The sequence below is a fragment of the Erigeron canadensis genome, chromosome 8, assembly GCF_010389155.1.
Source record: "Erigeron canadensis isolate Cc75 chromosome 8, C_canadensis_v1, whole genome shotgun sequence".
In the NCBI taxonomy this organism is placed as follows: domain Eukaryota; kingdom Viridiplantae; phylum Streptophyta; class Magnoliopsida; order Asterales; family Asteraceae; genus Erigeron; species Erigeron canadensis.
This window is the reverse complement of record NC_057768.1, coordinates 13432408-13440487: the sequence shown is the minus strand read 5'-3', so window position 1 is coordinate 13440487 and position 8080 is coordinate 13432408.

The window sequence follows — 8080 nt, the reverse complement described above, 5'->3', positions numbered from 1 at the left end:
ACATGATAATGTATTTGATCTATTCTGAAATATAGATGCTACACGAGAGGTTGATCTTGGAAGATTTAATATACCTCCGGTGCAGCAAGATCATGAGTTTATTATTAATCGACTAATTCCAGGTTATAGAGGACATACTAGTTTGATAATACGAAATATGTATAAACCATCGATGTTTCGGGAGTTTATCTCAATCAAGGATGCACCCAAGTACTTCTCAATGATACAGAGTTGGTTCTATGATCACAGAATCAAATTGTTTGTTATTAAGAGAAAGGAGGAATGCCAGTACATGTCGATGAGTCAAAGACACTTTCACTCTCTTAGTGATTCAGACATGATAGATTTGGGAGGACGCTGGTTCGTTAATCTTCAGAGCAATGGACTTGCAGATTTCTACTGGAATAGATTCAGAGATGAAAGAATTAAGAATTTCAGTAATAGAGGTCTGAAGCCAGAAGAAAGGTTGATTAAGCCAACACCTTTGAAGAAGATTAAGAATTCAGATGGCACATTTCGTTTTAAACAACGAAGGATTAAATGTGTTAAAAAGGTTCTTGCTATCAGATGGGATCAAGATATGCTGACAGAGATGACATTTTGGCAGATAGATATCAAGTCAGGCGAAGCACAGATTTTTGTTGATGATTCACAAAAACAGATGTTGCTACGCATGTATGATCCAATGCAGGTTGTCAACTTGTCAAGAGGTGATCAGATAAGACTTTTGGATACACCTTGCTCAGCAGTGGATTTTTGGAGAGTTGAAGAAAGGCGCTATCGCAACATTCTCGCTCATTGTTTACAAGAGAGAATTCATGCAAATAGCACCAGACTTTAAAGAGATCTAGTTGCAATCGTCAAGGGGGAGTCTGTAGATGCAGATTCATTGTGACAATCGCATCATAGATTTGATTATCGTTTATGTTTTAGGAACTATGTTTGTAATCATTTAAATAAGAACTTGTGTTGATATTTAATGATTACGTTTAAACTTCAATATTATATCTGTTTATGTTTTATATTGTGTTTGTGTGTTATATATTGTTTTGCAGGTACAAGAACATAGATTCAAGGTTTATAAGTGTCGTAGAACACTTAAACGGTGATTGAATGTTATGTACGAGCTAAACGAAGTCAAACAAAGCACCAAGGGGTCGAACCTCGTGCTGACGTCATCAGCATGTAGGACTGACCTCGTGCTGACGTCAGCACGAGGGAGATCGATTGATGCTTATTTCGGGCCTAATACGTAATTAAGGCCGATGCCCACACAACCCAATAATCTTCTAGTATAAATACAAGACCTAATCTACGGAATTAGGTTAATGGTTTTGAATCTTGGTTAATTATTCACGAATTTACGAATCAAGGTTATTTGTTCCTTCGTGTGTTCTCCTACACGAACCACAAGCCTTGTGCATCTCCTTGGGTTGGTTAATTGCTTAGTAGTCAACAAAAGGCAATAGCAATCTAGTTATCTCAAGAGGATTCCGCATTCTTGACATAACGAATCACATCTTATTACGATCCACGCAACAATAGGGCACCTTACAAGTATGAGCATTATCAGAAACATAGATCTCATCCTGCCAATATCACTGATGTTGATATTCTGAAAGAAGACGGTCTTAAAATGTTTGATCTGGTAGTGACAATGGAAGGCAAAGCACCATCAGAATATAATCAGGTCTCAGTACACGAGTTTGGCATCTTTGAACATAAAGAAATGATCCCCATTCTGAGGGCAAAGCCAAAGTCTCATCTGATAGGAGCCTTCTTAAAGAAGATTCAGCAGAAGCTTCAAGCCAAAATGAGATAGAGGCAAGGTTGTATGGGAAGAAGGATTCCCCGCTGAAGAGGAAAGCTGGTGATGCACCTGAAGGCTCAAGGGCTGCAAAGAAGTAGTTTACTCGTTCAGATTATCATGTACTTGTAATTATTTTTAACTTTTATGTACTTGTAACAAATTCTGAGATTCTGTACTGTATATATATTGCAAGTCCATTATTACAAGTAGATGATAGGTTTAAGTTAGAATACTCACAAGATAAAATTTCTAAGACATCAATGATCTATAAGATGTCCTTAGAAAATTTTTATATAACTTAAACAAAACTTGCATTTTAGACATACAAACATGTATAGATAGAAGTCTAAAAATGCATGTAATATTTCAGAACAAATAGGGGGAATTTGTTAGGTCGAAACTCGACCAAGTATAAATTTGTATAGAAGTTCTGAGACGTCCCTCAGAATTAGTTCTCTAAAGCTTCACCTCAGATCAAGATCAACACATCTGAAGATGTTCATTCTGAAGTCGAAGACTGAAGACTGAAGAAGAGAAACTTCTGAGAAGCAGAGCTCTGAGAAGATTCTATCTGATTAAAGATCTGAAGGCCCTCAGTGAAAAAGTATTTACAACACTTTTTCACTGATTATGAGGAAGTCTTTTTGCAGTACTTTAACTACCTTTACCCGGTTAATAACTTTATACCTGGTATTATGATAATTTTAGCAAAAGGTTGGGAATAAAGTATGTCAAGTCACATCAAAGAAACTTACATACTTTACCTTAAACAAACATGTTATGGATTTGTCCTACAAATCCTACAAATCCATAAATGCACCCAACCATATTTGTACGGCAGTTGCCATGTCATCAAGACATGTTTGCCTATAAATACAAGACTTCTCACACATGAAAAAATGCTTGGAACTTTGACATTGCAGCGTATGATATATACTCTAAGTAAACTTACGAGTATTTCCTTGTTGTTTATATCATTTGTATTTCAAGGTTGTTTAGATACTTTCACACTTGTGATTATTTTTGTTCCGCAACAACCTTTGTATTTTGTTTTATAGAAATAAATAAATTACATTGAAAAATACATCTTGTTAGGTCCAGTTTAAGCTAAACTGGAGCTCTCCAGCGACATCTGGAGAGCATGCAGAATTGTCCGAAATATTAGAAGTCCAGTTGCATTGTACAGGTTTAGCAACTGATGACTTCCTCCAGTTGAGATCAGAAGACTAGAATCTGAAGACCTTCCAGTTGAACTCAAAGACAACAAATGGAAGACAGAGATTGGCAATGGCAGCGAAGCCCAGTTGACAATCTACCAGATCAATCAACTGGAGAATCCTCCAGTGTAAATGCTCTTACAAAGCTTTACACTGATTACGAAGAGGACCTTTTTACTCTACATCCTTTTAACCGGGCAATGATATTGTCTTTGGATAAAGGTGCAAGGATGTAGAGAGGTTGAATAAAGTAACCTTTTGTCTTACTTTATTTAGCACACACAAAGGATTATTTAAACAATACTTTTGTGTGCTGTCAACCATATTTGTACGTCGAAGTTGAGATTCCCATGCTCAATCTTCGACTATAAATAGAGGTCCTTGCACAAGCATTTTCAATAACTTTGCGAATACATATATTCTGCAATATTGGTGAACTTGTGCAATATTCTCTCAATCGCAAAAAGGAACATTTCACAACTCTAAGTGTTTCGATTGTTTAGGAGAATTTCCAAGTTTAGATCAATTGTAATTCATGGGTTGTTAGGATATTTACATTCATGTATTATCTTGGTTTCGCAACAACCTTGTATTTTATTTAATCAATCAATAAATAAAATACACTTGAAAATTACATATTGTCTCACCAGTTTATATACTTGTCATTTATATTATTGCATTGTATTAATTCTGTCACCTTAATACATTAACTCCAGTTAACCTGGTACACGATCAATCTAAACTCGTCATATCTAGATTAATTGATCGTGTTGCAAAGTTCACTCATCATCGACATAGAGGTGTCTTCAGCACCCATCTAGTAATAGTTGGGACTTATAAGTGGTATCAGAGCAGGCAGGTTGAATTGTTTCAATTCTATAACCTAGGTCTGCTTCGATGGCTGCTGAAGGTGAGAATGGTTCTGGTCCAAATGAATCTAATCCTAATATTGCTACTCCTTTAAATACTAATCCTCCTCCTCCTCCTCCAACTCCTGGAGCTAACCACGTTCATGTACATTACTCCAACTCTCCTGTTCCCAAATTCGATGGGAATGGTGAGACATTTGGTACATGGAAGGCTAGAATGCTCTTGCATTTTGGTGGGATAGAGAGGTATATGTTGAAAATCCTTAAGGATGGACCATATATACCCATGTCCAGTGGTGTTAGCCCTCTTCTCGACCCTACTGGGAGAAGAGGCACCAGGGAGAAATCTGAGGAACATTGGTCAGATGAGGATCGCAGATTGGTTGATCTTGATACCAAACTGAAAAACATGATCCTTTCTGCTATACCTGAGGAACTAATTCCTACCCTTGTGCTATTTCCTAGTGCAAAATCTATGTGGGATGAATTAGTTCTCCAGTTTGAAGGAGGAAATGACACCATTGTCACTAGAAAGGTTGCTCTCAACAAGAAGTATGAATCCTTCTTTGCTCTCCCCAATGAAAGTTTAACTGGTACTTATACCAGATTTACTGGCCTAATTAATCAACTTAGAGGCTTGGGAGTTGAGAAAGATAAGGATATTCTTCTTGAAAAATTCTGTGACGTTTTGCCATCCAAATGGGCACACATGGTTCTTGTCTTAAGACAAGGAAAGACCTTGCATAGCCATACTCTTGCTTCCCTTTATGGAGCCTTCAGATTCACTGAAGATAACGATGCTGCAAGATTACTGGCTGAGCAAGATGCTTTAAACCATGCTCAGAGTTCCAAGGCTGCCAACTTTTCTGGACAACCTTGTGCTGCTTTAATGTCTACTGAGAATGTCCAGTCACATTCGATGAAGGAAATGTTAAACAACTTTCTGAACTCTGGCCTGACCACTAATCTCAGTGATGGTTGTGAGGAAACTGACGATGATGATCTGGTAGCCATGATTGCTAAAACCTTTAATAGGTTTAAGCATAAATCTAATCGATTTAATGGGTCCAATAATGCTTCCAGTTCAATTTCTATGGACAAGGCTAATCTTACCTGCTACAAATGTGGTAAGAAAGACCATTTCATGAAGGAATGCATATCTAGTCAGATGAACAACCAAACTGGTCCTATTGTCCCAAATTTTGTTAAAACTGATGACTATAAGGCCAAATACAAGAAACTTAAGGCCCAGATTGCTCTCATGTCACTTGAACAAGATAACGAGAAAGAAAAGAACAAGTGCATGATGGCTCAAACTGAAGGGAAATGGGAACTCTCTGATGATTCATCTGATGATGAAGAAGAGATTAGAGATGTGTGTTTCATGGCATTGGAGAGTCAACAACCAGTGGTGAAAGATGATGTTGTGTCAGGAAGATGGGTTGACATCATTTTAAAGAAGGTAAGGGATTATGATGTCGAGATAGATTCAGAATTGAAACTGGATATTGCTGAATCATTGAATGATGACTTGTTATTTGTTGAAACCATGAGAACTGACTGTGAAAGATACTTAGAAACAGTTTTGGTTGAATTTAACAACATGAAAAGTTAAATAAATGATTTGCAAAGTGTCCAGTTGGCTCCTAAAGAGTCAGATTTGAAAAATGAGGCATTGGAAAGAGATAACCAAAAACTGAAATTTGATCTTGAAAAGGAACACATGGTTATCCATTCTTGGGTACAAGCATCTGGTAAAAATTATGACGTTTTTTCTAAAACCATTGATGTTCAAAAAACTGCTTGGAAATCTGGTGATCTTCAGATGGCAGCTGTTTTACCCACAATTCACCAATTGCCAGAATCTGTTAGAGTTGAAACTCCTTATGATTCCTCTGACACTGTCAAATCTGAATCCACTAAGACCAACCATGTTAAGGTCAAAACTGGAGCCAAGAAGGCTAAAGCTCCAGTTAAAAAGGAATCTGGGGACAATCCTTTGCCTCATAAGTCAAACGAGTCCTCAACTCAAAAGACTAAAACCCCCGCTGAGCCGAAGTCCATAGGCCATCAGCCTGATGATAAAAGCATTTTGTTAAAAATGGAGAATCAACTCCAAAATTTGTCAAGGCAGGTACAAAGTTGTACTGCCAGAATTAAAAATTTGGAAGGAGGTGCATCTTCTTCAGTTGAAAAACAAAATGTCAAAACTCCTCCTCAAAAACAAAAGATAAAACAATCTGCTTTGAAAGGAGCAAACATCGAAAAGAAAAAGGAGGTTAATGTTCCACTCAAACCAATTGTCTTTACTCCAGAAACTGGAGAGAACCCTCCAGTTTCTTCATCCAGTTCTACACCCAGTCAAGCACCTGGGACTTCACAGAAGAAGTCTAGTGGACCTATCAAGAAAAGATGGGTTCACAAAAACATCTAATCACTTACTTGGGTGTGCAGGGCGATCGAAAGAATAATATTTGGTATCTGGACAGCGCAGCTGGCCAGACTATGACCGGATGTAAGCCCCTGCTGGAAGAGTTCACTGTCTGCGATGGACCAGCAGTGACATTTGGTAATGATGGAAGTGGGAAAACTGAAGGATATGGTGTTGTTGACAATGGGCAGATCCAGTTCACAAAAGTTGCGTTTGTCAATGGTTTGAAATATAACCTGATAAGTGTCAGTCAACTTTGTGATGATGGATATAGGGTACTGTTCGACATTGCTCAAGGCACTGTTTTTAACAAGGATTGGAAGGTAGTCATGATTGCACCAAGAAAAGGGAATGTGTACATCATGGATATGGAGCCTGCTCCAACAGAGCATTGTTTCTATGTCAAGGCTGATGAGGACACCAACTGACTGTGGCATAAACGGTTATCCCACCTTAATTTCAAAAATATTAACAAGTTGTCAAGGAAGCAACTGGTTAATGGGATACCTTTGTTTTCCTTTAAAAAGGAGAAGCCATGTCCAGGGTGTTAAATGGGCAAAAAGAAAAGAGCCAGTTTCAAGACCAGGCAAAATTTCAGTATCACTGAACCTCTTCACATGCTTCATATGGATCTCTTTGGTCCAGTGAATGTTCAAACTAAAGCTGGTAAGAGATACGCTTTAGTTGTGGTCGATGAATACACCAGATTTTGTTGGGTGATATTTATCAGATCAAAGAGTGATGCACCTGGTGAAATTATCTCTCTCATCAAGAGAATTGAACTCAAGTATACCAAGAAAGTGTGTTAGTTGCGATGTGATAATGGTACAGAATTCATTAATAAAGAATTGGAGACATTTTGCACTGACACTGGCGTTTCTCAAAACTTTTCGTCAGCTCGTTCTCCAGAACAAAATGGTGTGGTCAAAAGGAAGAATCGCACATTGATTGAAGCTGCCAGAAGTATGTTATCTGAATCTGGTCTTCCCACCTGTTTTTGGGTTGAAGCTGTGGCAACTGCTTGTCACACCCAAAACCGGTCAGTTTATGTCAAGAGACACAGGAAGACTGCCTATGAAGTCCTCATGAATCGTAAACCAAATATTGGTTACTTTCATGTATTTGGTTGTCCAGTTTACATTTTAAACGATTCTAGTCAGTTGGGAAAATTTGATGCAAAAGCTGACGAAGGTGTCTTTGTGGGGTATTCAGATATTAGAAAAGCCTATAGAGTTTATAATTATAGACTCCAAAAGGTACATGAGACAATTCATGTCACATTCGATGAATCAAATTAAGCAATCAACAAAAGACCAACCCTTGACTTATCTTCAGTTGTCCCAGTTGATTTTGGTGTATCTGATTAGGTTCCTCAATCAGTTACTACACCAGAAAATGTTTCCAGACATCAAGTCATGGAACCAGTTAAGGAAAAGAAGAACTCCAGTGACACCTCATTTTATCCTTCTATCAGTTTTAACCTACCTGAAAAACTGGTAATTGGATCTGATGTACGTGCCACAACAACATCAGAACCAGTTCAAGCTTCTCCAGTTCTTCAAGATATACCTTTGTTTGAAGAAAATCATGTTAACTCTTCAGTTGACACTGATGATGAAGTTGAAGTAGTTTGGACTGATCCTCCTCCAGTTGCTGCATCTGTTGGAGATCGTCAGGTGACTTGCACTGATGTTGTAGTATATCAACCTAGTCAATACACTAAATGGACTGTTGCTCATCCCATCGAGCAGAT